The 16,869-nt window shown below is 46.6% G+C and overlaps 1 protein-coding gene across 1 annotated transcript in view; it reads right to left on the reverse strand.

Moving 5' to 3' along the window:
• LOC144697119 (A disintegrin and metalloproteinase with thrombospondin motifs 19-like) overlaps positions 1-16,869 on the reverse strand; it is a 538,939-nt gene that overhangs the window by 223,489 nt on the left and 298,581 nt on the right. The gene's annotated exons all lie outside the window — the stretch shown is intronic.

Consider the following 16,869-nt stretch of genomic DNA (forward strand, 5'->3'; position numbering starts at 1 on the left):
GAGCTCCTTAATGAACTTAAAGGGGCAATCGTATTTGCTGCTCGCCCCCCCACGCCTCCACAACCCCACCGGCCCTCTTAAAATTCTGAACTGTCCTGGAGACATCAAAATCCTGAGACAACAACTGGAATCTTGTGCCCTCAACGGTGATGAGCTTGGAGGCAGGAAGGGCATTTACTTAGGTGAGATGGTGGTATCCTGCAACCCTGTTACCTCACTGCCTCTGCCTGAATTAAGTTCTGGGCAGGAAGGCCCATGGTTGACCTTCCCACCCCAGTGCTAAATGAGGCCCTTAAGTGGCCAATTAATGGCCACTTAAAGGCCTCACCCCACCACTGCTGGTGTTAACCTAGCTGCAGGCAGGCCTGTTGCCATACAGCGTGCACGGCAGCTAGAACCACGATCGAGGGATTTGACATCGGGAAGGGGAGCCCCTGCTGAGGACCACAACCCTGCCTTGCTGCTGACCCTCCTGCACCCCTCTCCTCATGACCCCAACCCCGCAAATCCCCTCGACCCCTTCACATTACTTGTGACCTGGGTTGCTCTGTGATCCTAGCTCTCTGATGCCTGTCCTTCCAGCAGCAGCCACAGCCTCCTCAGTGGCGCTGCTGAGCACAACAGCTATCAGCCTCTGATTGGCCAGCAGCTCTCGGGGTCTTGATTCCGGGGTAAGGGTCGTGCCTGGCCACACCACTGCCTGATTGGCGTGTGGTTCAGCAGGCCTTCCCAAAAAGAGTCAGTGTGGGTCTCTCGCCAGCTCTCCAGCCAGCAGGCAAGACCCCTGACCCCTCAACAAGATTCTGCCCACCTCTGGGACCTTGATTTTTAATTCCCAGCTACACCTGGTCCTGACCCTATGGCCCTTTGGAAGTCCAGCTCATGGTCTCGGGGGAAGGATCACATAGATATTTAAAGAAGCAGAAATTTAAGACTGAATTTGACAGTGAATTAGGTTGCCCTAAAATAAGATTGAAGGGACTGACCAGTGCCAAATGAGAGACAAAGACAAATTCATTTCAGACCTGTTCCATATGGACGTTACAAACAAAGCTATCAAATGGCTGACATATCTCTCAGACATCCAACATCTCTGCTATGTAGTATAAACATTATTATTTGTTGCCAATTTTCTTCTCTCATTTCCTAAAGGTACTGACTCTTGCTGATATGATTCTTTGGGCGTTGACAGCTAAATTCGATTCTGCCCTTTTCCAAACAAGGATAGGAAATGCTGGAAAATCTCAGCAGGTCTGGCAGCATCTGTGGCCAGTTCTGAAGAAGAGTAATGCGGACTCACCCTCTCTCCACAGATGCTGCCAGAACTGCTGAGATTTTCCAGCATTTTCTGTTTTTATGTCAGATTTCCAGTATCTGCAATATTTTGCTTTTACTCATACAAGGATGCTTTGCAGCAAGAGCCTGGATACTAATTGGGAGTGGGAACCCTGGCCAATTTTTATCTTCATTGGCGCAGGATGCAGAGCCAAATGTAGCATTGCCCTGTTCCCTCATCTGAGATTGAGTGGCTCAGCACAGGACAAAATTAAAATTGTATCTGCTATTCTATACCATTTACTTCTAGACTTGGTAGTAGCTTATCCTGCAGGGCACTGGGCTAGCACACTGCAAATCTATCTGATGTAATGACACATCCGACCATATACCTTCAAATAGTGCCTGCAGAATAATATGCATTGAAATGGTCAAATTGCAATAAGGTTACCAATGGCAGGATCTTCCATGAATCTATGTGGGGACGAAAGTATAGCAGGGCAGAACCTCTACCCACTATTTGAAGAGCCGTAATTTGTCAAGACTCTCATGATCACTATAATCTCTGCTTGTCACCCAGTCTCTGCTGGGAATTGGTTCATAATGTAATTTGCCCCAATTTAGCACTATGGTGCTAAAATTCTGCTCCTGGTTCACTGTTGGTATTAGCACATTTTGCTTGGTGCATTGTGTTCCTGATGTTCAGAGGGCACTTCCCCAGGCTGTCTACTCTGCCCTGTTTTGAGTGCAATTTGCGCATTTCATGGATGATCTGAGAGATGCATTGGGCACACAGATGACAGCGTTTCCCAGACAGGGCAGAAATGTTCTGGTGCAGCTTCATAATCAATGATGCCAGCATTTCCTGTTGATGGGATGTGTTAAAATTTTGCATTTTCTGATAAGGTAGGAGACTGCTAATGTCCAGCAGGTAGTAGGAAAGCCTATGTCAAGCATAGTCTTTTGATCACAAATCAAATGGACTGAATCGGATCCAGGTTTGCCAATCCCGCTGCACGCAGTGGGCACTTGAACTGTCAGTGTAGGGGAGCAGGATTTCAGTCCCTATGTTGATAATCACAAAAGATAATTGATGTGGGAAATTGAAAATCATCCTGGTACAGCAATGTGCTCTTCTCAGGTCAAATACTTGTATTTGTACAGCACCTGATCAACTCACTCAAAAATGTCAACTATTACATGTACAATGAAGCCTAATGACTAAATTTACACTGACAGAGCAAACACTTTGCACGTAGAAAGATTCCAAAAATCGCATTGAGATGAAGTTGGTACAATGAGAGCAATTTGTTGTGGCTTGACACTTCATCTACCTAATTTTAAACCTGATTTGAATGACTTGATGCAAATGCTGAGTGCAAAAAGTGGGTAACTTACATTTCTCTAGTGTTGGCATTTATCACTGTGATTAGCAAAATAGTACAAAGAAGAGAAAAGCTTTGCTCACAATATATTTTCCATGTAAGAATTCAACACTTCAAAAATAAAAATAAGAATGCAAAATGAACATAATTCAAAGTTAATTCACTTTTAGAGTTCATTTACAAGAAGAAGGAATGCAGAATTTTTTTAAGATCTCCAATTACTTACACTGCTGCAACCAAAATAAAACCTTAATCAGGAAAAAGAGTAACCCTGTCAAGCACAAAATATGCTGTTGTGTTTTTCTTGGATTTTCTTAAAGAGAACTAAATCTTCTGTTGCACTAAAGGATATTGACACTGGAATGAAATATTCTTATATTTGGACCTGTGCTAATTTCAGCAATTCGAAATCAGATAACTACCTTTCTCTTTTGCGATCATAATACAACAGTCTTAAAACTTTAGAAATGTGGTAAAATCAACCTTTTGTACCAGTTTATATTTCTTCATTTATACATTTATTGCACCAAAGTATAAAGTGAATATATTTTAAAATTAACTAACAGGCACAATATTATTTTCATGTCATTATTAAATTTTTATCACAAGTTTCAGGAACATTTGGAGACCTGTTAGGCTCAAAGGTGTTTGACAAGCTTTCTTGAGGAAGCTGTTCATATTATTAAGGTGCTGATGCTCTATCATTTGGATTTCTGCTTTGTTGCTTGCAAACCAATTACTGTGCAGCATGAATAAACATGTTTCAGCACCAGAACAATCCTAGAATGAATGATCCCTATAAGTTACTAGATAGTAATGCTGATTAGAAGATAGCATCTGTGTCTGTCAGGAAGATATAATAATTTCCATGAAGTTATTGGAATTTATTGTAAAATAGAGTAATAGTGCGATGTATCTATGGGGAGAATTTTCCCCATATCGGGTGGGCCGAGAGGGAGCAGGCCTGATCGCCGCCCGCACCGCTATTTTACGCGGGCAGACCAATTAAGGGTGGGTGGGCGGCAGCGGGAGTGCACTGATCGCCGGGTCCAATGGCGATTTGGTGGCCTGTTTAAATGAAGGCCTGGCAGCCTGTGCAAGGCTGCTCACAATGGCTGGTAGATGGGCTCACCAGAGGGCTTCTTGTGAGCAGGCAAGTCCAGAGGGTAGGACAGCGGAGCAGGCCAGGCTGGAGGGTAAGGCAGCGGGGCAGGGCAGGCCAGGCCAGATGGTAGGTCAGCGGGGCAGTGTGCCCCTTGGTTCTCGGATGAGTGCCTAGCTGCCCTCCTGGAGGAGGTGGAAGCGCGGCGTGAGGTCCTGCTTCCGAGAGATGGGAGGCGGAGGCCTCCCCACCTGACCAAATGTGCGTGGGAGGAGGTGGCCGAGAGTGCGAGCTCCCATGATGTGGTGCGATGCACATGGATCCAGTAATGATAAAGATTCAACAACATCCTGCGCTCGGAAAGGGCGAGTACCATGTTGGCCGAGGTCACTTAATGCAGCTGTCACCCTTTCCCACCAACCCACCCACCAGCAACAGCACTGAATCCTTCATGGCAAGTATCCCTCACTGGGTGGAATTGTGTGCGGTCTTCTCCTCGAAAGGGGAGAGGAGGATTGAGGCCAGCAGATATTGCCCATGCCTAGTTCACCCTGAGAGGGTTGAGCTAGGATGGGCTCTGCATCCGCAGCATGTGTGACACTGACACCCAGAGTATAGAATGGGGGTGAAACTCAAGGATCTGCACCAGGCGCAGTGCTGGAACTGGGGGGCATGTCAAAGGGTGCTAACATGCTGGGAGGGGAGCTTCCAGGTGGCAGGGCACCAATCCATCTGCTGGCCTTTGCGCTCCACGTGCTTGTGCATCCTTGCTTTGCAAGGTTACACCTTGTGGTGCCAAATGTGATGGAGGCAGCATTTGGGCAAGGGAGTGGGTCAGCCCTGGATTCTGTGTGTGAAGGTGCGGCAGCTGTGGGGTGACGAAGCACTGGACCCCTGCAATGTCCCACTCTGGCTGGGGTAGCAGGGATGTGATGGGAATCCAGGTACAGGCTGGACTAATCAATCCTCCTCTCCCCTTTCGAGGAGAAGACCGCACACAATTCCACCGAGCAGATGCGGACTGGCGGAGGCCAAGCCCAGTTGGCCATCTTTACTCCTTTTGAGCAGCAGGCCATGGATCTGGAGAGGCGCCATGCTCCCGGGTCTACCGGTGGTGGTGAGGCTGGGGTGCCACGGGGAGGTAAGATTGCTGAGCACGGAGATCACCATGTGTGTCCCAGCTGCCATGGCAGTGCTGAATGCTCAGTGATTGAAGTTTGCAACATGGGTTGACCATTGATAATGGAAGGATGAACGCATAATGATCCAGGGGACAGGCATGCAAAATGACATTGTATCTGCTTTAACTAATCAAATGTCCTTGTTCTTCCTTTCAGCATCACTGGAGCAGGGCCGGGAGGAGGAAGCAGAGAGGCCACCTCTCACACCCGAGGGCCCAGAACATATCGACTCACCAGCGTCACACCATCTCTGCCAGGCAGGCACCAGCACAGACACTAGCACCTCAGCGGGAATTAGATCTTTGGCTAATATCCCGGGGCACAACGGTGAGGTCACTTCATACTCGCTTGAGGTGCGGGCGGAGACAGAGAGTGCCCATGGCGCCGGCAGTCAGGGAACTGCTGGGTACCAGGTACATGCTCGATCGGTGGTTGATGATGTTCCTCTGGAGTCATCCATGAGGCAGCAGATGCTGGAAGTGCAGCAGGGTGTGCGGAAGGATCTGGCGGAGATACATGAGACTATGCGTGGCATGGTGCCCGTGCTGGAGGAGTCCATGCGAAGCTTCACTGATGTAATGAGCCTCAAGGCCAAGCGCCATGCTTCCTCCATGTAGACAGTGGCGACTCTCGTGGAGAGGCTCCTCAAAGAGAACAATCAGGACTTCCTGGGATTGTGCTCGGACCTGCAAGCCCTCACAGCGGCATTGACCTCAGCTGGTCAGTGCCAGTGTGGGAGATGGTTTGGGCACCAAGTATCCCAGCTCAATGCCCATCCATTTATGGTGAGCAGGGAGGTCCAAAGCGACCTCACATCAGCGCAGCAGCTGCCTGTTGTCTCTGCAGGCTCCTCTCAGGGCGCTCTGGATGAGGGCAGCAGCTCCTCCGCCCCTCTGCCAGTGACTGTGGCATCCGATGAGGCTGCAATGACTGGGGAGATGCCAGCTGTGGAATTGGCCACTCCCTCCCAGGCCGGGCCATCAAAGGCTCCACGGGCCAGAAGACGGCCGCCAAGGTCATCGAGGCCAACAGGACAGCACAGTGAGCAGGCTGTCTCAGATACCAGTGCCAGCAAGGGGACAGCACCTAGCCGGAGCATCCGTAAGGGTAAATTTAAGGTACATTAGGCACACCATGGGTTTCTCATTGGTGCTTTTATGTTGGCCCACAGTAGTTTATCGAAGGCTTGGTGTGACGTGCAACACCTTTTTTTTTGGTTTCTGAAGTTAATTTTGTAATCTCATTAAATTTTGATATGTGAGCATTGCTCAGGGTGATTCCTTACTTCTGCAGGTGGACGGGAAGCCATGATGTTATGAATGAGTTGTTTGACATTGAGCTTTATTGACAAGGGCCTTAGTTAATGTTCCTATCCAAGCAGACTTAGCACTCAGGTATTGGGCATGGAGCCTGCAGCACAGGCCTTTGTTGGAGGTCCATCTGTAGTGTGCGAGCTGAAGGTTCATTGGATTAAAGCCTCCTGGGTGTCCCTGCCTCCCTAGAGTATGCCCGAGTCAGCATCTAGCCCCTGAGCATTCTCCTGTGCGTAGACTCAATACTGGACTCATCGTGTGCAGTCAGACCAACTGCGTCGAAATTTTCTTTGTCCACTGTGTCGCTCCTTTCCAGTGCCAGATTGTGGAGAGCACAGCATGCAAACACTATCAACGACACACGATCTGGGGAATATTGGAGTGCGCCCCCTGAATGGTCCAGGCATCGGAAGCGCATCTTGAGAAGACGGATGGTTCTCTCAACCACAGCCTTTGTGGAGGCGCGGCTCCTATTGTACAGCTGCTCAGCCTCTGTTCTTGGATGGTGGAGAAGCGTCATGAGCCACCTTTTGAGGGGATAGCCCTTGTCACCCAGCAGCCATCCATCCAGCCAGGCTGGAGTACTGAAGAGCATCGGCACCTGGGAGTGTCTGAGGATGTAGGTGTCGTGGGAGCTGCCTGTGTACCTTGCACAGACTTGCAGAATCTGCATCCTGTGGTCACACACTATCTGAACGTTCATGGAGTGGAATCCTTTCCTGTTGACGCAGGCACCAGGCTCACCTGCTGGTGCCTTAATGGCCACATGTGTGCAGTCTATAGCACTCTGGACACGGGGGAAGCCAGCAATCGCTGCAAAGCCTCTGGCTCACTCTGTCTGGCTGGCCTCGACCCAGCAATAGTGGATGAAAGTCAATGCACGCCTTAACAGAGCATCTGTCACCTGCTTGACACAACTGTGGACAGCTGACTGGGGGACTCCACAAAGATCACCCACCGACCCCTGGAAAGAGCCAGAGGCATAGAAGTTGAGGGCAGCTGTGACATTTAGTGCCACTGGTATGGGGTGTCCACCCACACAGTCGGCACAGATCTCAGGGCCTATCATCTGACAGATGGAGGTCACTGTCTCCCTTGAGAGATGGAACCTCATTCGGCACTGCACTTTAGACATATTGAGGAATACTAAGGAATACAAAATCCTGGAACTATCTCCCTAACAACACTGTGGGTGTCCCTACGGCACAGGGACTGCAGTGGTTCAAGAAGGCAGCTCACCACCACCTTCTCAAGGGCAATTAGGGATGGGCAAGCGATGCCCATTTCCCATAAATTAAGAAAAAAAAACAGGCTGCTTTGAGCTGGAGGATGATATACTGCTTCAGTGTTGTCGGAACTGCACCCATCCATGCAAATGGACTGTATTCCATAACACTCTTGATAAATGTGGAGAGGCTCTGCATATTCAGGAATTGAACCACTTGCCTCAAGATTCCAGATTGCTTTGCTCCACTAGTCTTGGCATTTATGTGGCTGGGCCAGTTAGATTTTTGGTCAATAGTGACTCCCCAGTTTGTGTGCATAAATTTTATTTGTCACTATCAGCCTAAGCCTGAGTATTGTCCAGATTTTGTTACGTCCACACATGGGCTGTATCATTATTTGATGCACTCTGCAATCATCAATTAACAGCCCAACTTCTTACCTTATAATGAAAGGAAGGTCATTGATAACGCAGTCAAAGGTGGTTGGGCCTCGGACACTACACTGAGTGGGAAGAATTTTATCAGTGGAGTGCCATTCCGACAGCGAAACCTGAAGTGTTTCCTGTTTTCCATGCAATTGCAATTAAAATTTAAAGTGCCGGTGATGTGCACGGGAGACACGTGCAATTCTGCAGTAGGAGAAGCTTTTCAGTGGTGAAACCTGCCATCAGCTGACAATGCTGCAACTATGAGTGGACTATAAAAAAGACTCCTGGTCAAACAGGGAGGCTCTGAATCACAGCCACCACTTTCCTGACCAATTCCATTGTTGTTAACAGAAGACTTGTTGAAAGGACAAAGGTGGCATAGCTGTTTCTTCAAATTTCAATTTTGCTTGTAAATATCTCACATTATATTGGTTTCACTTTATTCATATGTGCATTACCTTTATTTGTTTAGACTAGCTTAGTCAGAGATCTAAATGTACTGGCACACCTTACGGTTGGCGTACCTTGATGGTTACAGGGGAATTAAGGAAATTTCCTTTATTGTGGAAGAAACAATGTTGTGTTTTTTTTCATTTACTCTTTGTTGATGAACAATGTTAGTGTCCAGTGTTGTACTCTGCACTCTGTGGACATGGCTGAATTGCAGGCTCAGCTAGCCCTGCCTTCTAAGCATTGTAAAGAATATTGTCCGAGATCACTCTCAGTGGGATAATTGAAGTGTTGTAGGTGAACTCAAAGCCCTGTAAGGACTCTGCCAGCCACTACCCCGAGATAGACATCTTCAGGCCCCTCATTTTCTTACTTTGACTGACCGTTCCTGCCACACCACACCTCGGACACTATGCTCTTCCCACTTCACTCCTCCATGCCCCTGACCCCACCCTCTGTCCTCCCTTGGATCCCTCTTCCACTCCCCCATGCACTCAAACTCCAACCTTTCAACCCCCACCACCCCCCACCCCAATTCCAGGTCCCGAGCCTCCAGAGTTCAACAAGGAAAACTGATCCAAGACAAAACTGCACAAAGCTGACTGGTGCATTCCACCTTTAAAAGAACTGGGTGCCACGAGATTCTCGTGCGCCGCTGACTTCATCTTGAAGGTAGGATGTAAGTTTTAAAAAGTTTTATGCTGATGAGTAGTCATGGCATGCAAATGTAGTACAAGCACAAATCTGCCACAGATGGGCATGAGGCTCGAGATGCCGCAAACAGGCCACTGATTTAATCTCTGCATCTCAACCTGCCGCCAGTAAATTGAATTTTTGCGTGTCGCCTAATTCAATCATCCCGCATGCCATGTTTCCCACTCTTGTCAGCTTCATAAAAGCCCCCCAGTGTCTCCTGCTTGCCTCCGCATTTGCCTCCCATTCTTGTTCCACTTCTGACAGTGCAGTGATCATTGCAATTGAAGTAACTTTTTCCCCATAGTGCAACACTGCATTCTGATTTATTGTAAAAAAAAATCAATTTAGAGCACTTATTTACACACTTTTTAAATGATCAGAATATGGTTGCTATACTTAAGACTATAATTGGCTAAATTGGTGGAAACAATTTGCTACTGAGTTTAACCTATTTAGAATGTGCAGAATGAGACAACACTGTTAAAAATACCCTTAACAGCTGGACTGTATTGTTTTCCCCAAGAGTAATTACTAATATAGTAAATATTTGTCCATAGTCTTTCATCACCTAAAGTCAAATTTATCGCAAGTCTTTCTGAAATATGCTGGATTAGTCTAGCACCAGAAGCAGAAGAATTTTGAATCAACTTGGAGGCTAATAAAGCAATAAGCCTATATTGTAGTTGAAAAAAATGCTATATATGTGGAAGGGTGTTATAAATGTCTACTGCGCTGCTAGCATAATTGTTTTCACATCAAATTTATTCTGACTATGAACATGTGATATCACTTTTTCACTCTGGTGTATTGGAATGAATGAATTGGCAGGTTTATGGTAATGCTGCAGTGTGTGCCATATCAGAACTTGGCATTTACTACTGTCTGCAGCTCCAAGGGAACAAATCCTGTCCAAAGACTGAGTTAAGAAAATTAAAGCTGGGACCAGTTTAAAATGAACTGCAAGTAAAAAACCATGTGACATCTCATAACACATAAATGTGAAAAAAAAATGACCTGGATTTTACATTAATAATAATGGCGACGCTAACAGCGCTCACTGTTGTTATGGGTTAAATTGGACAGCAGCTTCTGGAGCACGCATGCATGCAGTTAAACATGGAACTACGGTCTCAGTTGCCCTGTGCTTCACAGGCTGTACTATAACAGAACCTCACCTATGCAAATCAATGTAAGGATGTGTGTTTGCGGTGCATACCCTCCAGTTACCAATTAAACATGGTGGAAAAACTTAGGACTAGTGCATTCAGGACTAACAACAACTTGTATTTTTAAAGGGTCTTGAAATAAGACATCCCAAGATGCTTCATTTGAGCAGTATTCAGCAAAAATGATACTGAAAAAGATATTAAGGCAAGTGACAAAAGATTTGGTCAAAGAGGTAGGTTTTAAAGAGTGTATTAAAGGAGAAAGGGAAGTAGAGAGGCGGAGAGGTTTAAGGAAGGAATTCCAGAGCTTAGGGCCTTGGTCGATAAAGACATAATCATCAATGGTGAAGTGGTTAAAAGCAGGGATGCTCAAGAGGTCAAAATTAGAGAAGTGCAAATACATCTTGAGGGTTGTGGGGTTGGAGAAGATTACAGAGATAGACATTGGCATGTCTTTGGAGCTTTTGAAAACAGGATAAGAATTTTAAAATCTAAGTGCTGTTTAACTGGGAGCAAATGTAGCTCAGCGAGCACGATGGGGGCAGAGATTTGGTTGATCTCAAGTTTATAGAGGATAGATTGTGGGTGGCCTGCCGGAATGCATTGGAATAGTCAAGTTTAATGGTAGCAAAGGTATGGATGAGGGTTTCAGCAGTAGATGAGCTGAGGCAAGGACGGAGTCTGGCAATATTACAGAGGTGGTAATAATGGGTAGAATCTTCAGCTCGGAAAATGGAGGGTCGAGGCCCACTCGCTGAGGCGTAAAATGACGCGCGGTGACGTCGGGCGTGCATCCCGACGTCACCGCGCGTCATTTAGGGTTTCAGTTCGGCGGGCGCGCAGCCAACTCGTCAAAGGCCTATTAAGGCCATTTGAAAAGCCAATAAAGCAATTACCTGAGCTGCCCGTCCAACCTTAAGGTTGCCAGGCAGGCGAAGAGCCCAGGCGACGTCACATTTTTCATGGAACCTCATCCACAGGTGGGAGGAGGTTTCATGAACGTTTTTAGTGTTTGAAAATTTTTAATAAAATGAATAGACATTTAGTGACAGTTTCACATGAGGGGACATGTCCTTAAATTTTTTTTTAACCTTTATCCAATGTTTTATAAGTGGCAGTAATCTCCGTGAGGCAGAGGTGCCTCAGAGAGACTTCTGCGCTCTTTCGCACGCATGCGCGAAAGAGCGCACTCCCTGACTCAGGAAAGCCCCCCACCCTCCCCGCCCCCCCGGGAGCACTCAGCGCTTCCGGGCACGCGTCACCCTGGGCGGGCCTTAATTGTCCCACCCATGTAAAATGGCGGTGCCCAGCTGATCGGGGACACCAATCGGCTGCATGCCCACCTCCGCACAACCCCCCCGACGGGGAGAAAATTCTCCCCAATGAATTTTTAATAGCACGATACATCATAAGCAACCCCTTTGACTCTGAAAATCTAATCTTATAAGTTTGGTGTTTCATTCCTTCAGAATTTAATTAGCGTTGAAGAGTTTAAAAATATACTTGCTTTTATTTTTTCTGTCTCTTTGATCTCTCTCCTTCTTAATCACATCTTTCTTTCCCAATCTTTGATTTCTGTACATGATTTAAATCTAAGTTGTATTTCCTGGTTTCAGCTCTAGAGGTTGAATTTTATCCTAACAGTCCCATTTCAGGAGGAAGTCCTGCAGTGGTCAGGAATCTATTTGATTAAGTTGCAGGCTTTGCTGTGACTCTTTAACTCACCCACAGCATTAGCAGCCCCCTTTGGGGTTTCCCAATCAATAACACAGGGTGGGGAAACGACCAGTCAAATCTATCCAACAAAGGATTTCTAGTTAAAGGGACCCTTGAAGGGTCTGAATGGCTGAAGTGGACACTGATTCCTGTGGCTTCAGCAACCACAGTTCAGCAGTGAGATGATATTCCCCAAGAATAGGAAGAAGTGGGTGGCCTCTTAAGCCAAGCAGATGTGGATGGAAAGAAGGATGGTTGAAGAACTGAGCAGCAAGGCTGTGGTCCCTCAGACCTGGACATAGCGCACCAAGAGATCCCAGGACCTCAGAATGACAGGAAAAGTGAACAGGATAAACGGTTACAGGTGCCAAGCCCCACATTGACTTTTCCAGAATTTTACTGCAAACAATCCTCAAACCATCCTGCAGTTCTACTCATTCCTCTCTCCCCAGTTACCTCCTCACATTCCCATCTGAACAGCCAACACTCACACTCATCTTTGTGCCATCTCAGAACCATGTCTCAACGGTCAGCCCCCACAAATGTCCTTCTCTCCTCTTTATTTCTCACATTCACAATTCTCTGTTTTTTCTTATTGCAGAAGAACACAACATAGAATTCCAGGAGGGAGAGAAACCGGATGTGGGTGTGGGGAAGCCTCCAGTGATAGCCACCCGATGGCCATTGACAATGTGATGGGAACCGAGTTTCAGGGGGGCTGCAGATGTCAGCAACAACCAACTGTAGAAGCCTAAGCCTCAGAGAGCACTGATGCTCACATGTCGAGAGAGCTGGTTCTCTGCCTGTAGACCCTGTGTTGGAGGTCTCACCTTCTCCAAGCTGGACCTCTGTGACCTTCATCTTGTGGAGTGACGTGTGCCTGAGGAGAAGGCAGCCAGTGCTGCTGCTGGTGGTGCTCCTCTTGTTCCTCATCTCCAGGTCCAAGGTAGAGCTGCATAAGCTGTTCCCATTCCTCAGCGAAGGCTAACAGCAAGGAAGTCAATGCCATCAGTCAATGCAGATCAAGAAGAGGTGAACTGACTTTCAAGTTGCAAATCACCTGTCAAGCAGCGAAAGCAGTCACTCAGAAGCAGTGCGGTGAAAACCAGCCTCTCAGCCAGGCAGGGCTGCAGCTATTGAGTTTCACTGTAGAAGCACTCCCCACTGTGCTCTCGCCAGGTTCACCTTGGTGAATTTCACACAGCTCGTGAAACCCGTGCACTGGCTGTTCAAGCCAGAATACTGTGTTAAATCCTGAGTTCATTGGGGATTTAAATATTGAAATAACTTACCTGCCAGCTTTAAGGGCATTTCCTGCTCACCTGCAAATCCACCCAGGTTAAACTCAGTGGGCGCAATCACGTTGACCTAATGCCACCTTTGGGTGGAATTTAACCCCCAGGCGCACCCCCCCAACCCCCTCACTTTTCAGTTAAAATGCTATCCTATGGACAGAATAGTATGGGGGGGGTGCAGGCATCGTGCCACCCCTCCCCCCCATCCCCCTCCGGGAAACATTGATGTGGAGCTGAAAGGCTCCACGCCAACACACCCCGCAGCCATAAAGTGAGCTGTGTTAACGAGGGCCGAGTGGGACTTCCGCCCCTCACTGGGAGGAATTCCTGCCCTCTGGAGCTGCTGGCCAATCCGATTGGCTGACAGCTCCAATCAGTCCTGGCAGCATCAGGAGGGCATCAGTGGTCGCTGCCAGGACTGGTGAAGAAAACAATCAAGGCCCATGGATCCCCAAAGCAGGTAAATCTGGGGTCTTGGGCCGGGAGGGTTTGGGTAGGTATGGGATTGGGGCAGGGAAGGAGTGGGTTTAAGGGAGTTTGTGGGGAGGAAGGAAGGCTGGGGTCCAACCTTAGGTTGGGGCGGGGGGGGGGGGGGGGGTGCCACCCCACCATCGGCAAAGGGTGAAGAGCAACTCCTCCACTCTCTTCCCACCTTTTAGATATTTCAGTTAAAAAAAAAAATCAGGCTGGCTGCCTCCACCCAGCTACCCATGCCAAATGTTTTATGGCATGGGCAATGTATTATCAGGTTCAACTGGCTTGATAACAAGCTTAATTGACACTTGGTTATTCATTTAAATATGGCGGATGGGCTGCTGATCTCTGTGCTCACCCGTTGCCCCTTCCCCCATATTATGGAGTGAGCTCAGGGGTGGACAGGAAGGTGGTGGGTGATGGGGTGGGTACCTGCCTTATTTTACCCCCCAACCAGCACCACCCCCCCCATACCGTGGGAGACATGCCTGCTGGGGGCACGTAAAATTCATCCCTTCATGGTTCAATGAGGATGCTTCAATATGATTGGTTGAAGAGTCTCACTGTTGCTTGCCCTACTCTCTCACACTGCAGAAGCTTTGTAGAGTGTGCCTTGTGGAATTGGACAAGAAGTTTACACCTGGAAAAGCTCTGGGCAGTTGCCACCACAGAGAATGGCAAATTCTGTTTCTTCACTGCTCATCGCAAAATCTGGGCCAATATTTTCTTATACATACTTAATTTTTCACTTTCAAAATATATCAAGGCAATAAACTTTTGACTCATGGATAGTGCAAAGATATTTTGGCATCTAACCTTTCCTTTAAAGTCCAAATCCTTTAGAGAAAAAACAATATCCTAAAATTACCCATCCTGATTTCCCCAAATATTTTATTGAAATATTTATGATATGAGACCTGTTCCATAGAAGAACATTTATCCTTGTAATAGAAATTGTAAGACCAGCACTATGGCTATACTTTGTCACATCAAACGCAATATGTGGTTAATGACTTTCCAAGCCTGACTGGCTGAATTAGAGCCAAGTTTAAAAAAAGGGCTTTTTTTATTACACAAGCAAGTACTATGTGCTGGTGATGTAGTGCTGAAGGTAATGGTTGTGTGCCATGAGATGTCATTCTCCAAGTATCTACCAGTGGAATACATTCCAGAGTCAATGATGTAAAGGAGAATGCTGTTTATCGAGTTTTCTAAAGACATCTTCATTTGGGCTTCATCACTATGATTCTGTTTTTAACATCAAGAGAATGATACCTTGTCAACTGTGATAAAACAATGAAAAGACAAGCATGAAAGTCTTAACATCTGCGCCTTTGAAACTTCACTACTGATATTGTGAAACAGTTTGGCCCAATTCTTCCAAACTCATCATGGCAAATCCAGTTTGCTACATTTTGGTTAGATTAAATAGTTTGACTTTTTCCCACCCAGCTGGTTTTCTATATATTTATAATTTTGTTTATTAATATTCCCCAGGCCAATTTTTGTTTCTATCATATCCACTCAGTTAGTGCTTCCCTCAGGCCCTTGTCTTTCATGCTCTGGTGTTTGTACTTCCAACATGGTTCCTCCAGCCTCTGGCACCCCTACACATATTGGATCATAATGCTGTGCTCCAATTTTTATTTCTGTCAGGCCCATTGAATTAAGGCTTCCGTGTGGTTTCTGCATGCTCCACTCAAGTATGTGTGCCTTCCAATGGCTCCCTACTGTATCAATTGTATTTTATATAATATCAATATTATTGGACAGCAGTCACTCCATGAGCAATGACACAGAAAATCTGAAATATATTTCTGTATATTATTAAAATCAGTATATTCTGTCACCTGCCAATATTCCTTGTGGAGATTTCCCTGTTAATTGTGTCCATTTGACCTAGCCTGTGATGCTTGCAGGTGACGCTCTAATAGGCTTTGTTATTTGGAGCACTCAGCCCTTTGTCACATATTTCATTCACAAAAACTTTTAATTTGGTGCCACCCCAAATTGAAAAGCATGGATTACATCTCCCTGTAGTTCTTTTGCCGCAGCCATAGGGTGGCTCTGCACCAATTAAGGGTGGTTTTTAAACTCCTTGCTAATCAGACATCATGCTGAAGGTGAGAAGCAAATGTGTTTGTTTCCATTAGATACTGTTAATCATTCCAAAGTTCCATACTGTTAGTTATATGATTCAATTTAGCCCCAGCATACATCTACTCACCCATCAGAAACACTATTTCCTTCAGCAACAGAAAAGCCATTCTCCTGAACATCATGCTTAGCGATAGCGCAGAAAAGTGGCATTGAGTTGGATGATCAGCCATGATCTAATTGAATGGTGGAGCAGACTCGACAGTCCAAATGGCCTACTCCTGCTCGTATGTTCCCATCTTCCTCCAACTCATCCACATCTCCCCCCACCCTCTCCCCAAAGGCTTTCATCCTAAACCCAACAGCAAGAACAATTAATGCCAGATGACAGACATGAACTGAAGGCCTCCTTTCCTCACATCATTCCATCTTTAATTGCAGTGCAGGACAATTTTTGATCCCATTTTTAAAGTGCACCAGAACCTAATGTTAGTCTACCATTAATGCAACAGGAAAGAAACAAAAAAACATAAACATGTTTGGTGAAATCACAATGACCTCCCACACTAAATGAAAAACTGTGACATGTGTGCCTTCACCATCTCCCTTTTGGGCATTGCACGTTAAACCTCCCCACCCTCTGCAGTGAGATAGGTAGCCACCCTCCCCGCTACCAGTGGATAGATTTCTTACCTCTCTCTCACCTGTCCCATCAACATACAGTCTTGGATTGTATCCCCCCTTCCTCGTCCCAACTGATGTATATCCCTGCTCTCTGCTCTTCTTCAACAAAATACATTCCAGGCCTTGAAGCACATCCCTCCATTCCCAACTGAACTAGATGCACAGTCAGATAGTGCATGCCTGCTCCACTGAGATAGAAGCCCCTGCAGTTGGCATTGACTTCCCCTTCTGCCACTATACCACCCCCCCCACTGCTTCCCTTCCCCTATTTCGTTATCATTTTCCTCTCCCTAAGTTTCCCTTTCCTTATCCCTTTCCACTCTCCTCTTCCTCTTTTCCATTCCTTCATCCCTCTCACCCCTTCTTTCCACCTCTCCGCTC

The sequence above is a fragment of the Cetorhinus maximus genome, chromosome 2, assembly GCF_964194155.1.
Source record: "Cetorhinus maximus chromosome 2, sCetMax3.hap1.1, whole genome shotgun sequence".
NCBI classification, from domain to species: domain Eukaryota; kingdom Metazoa; phylum Chordata; class Chondrichthyes; order Lamniformes; family Cetorhinidae; genus Cetorhinus; species Cetorhinus maximus.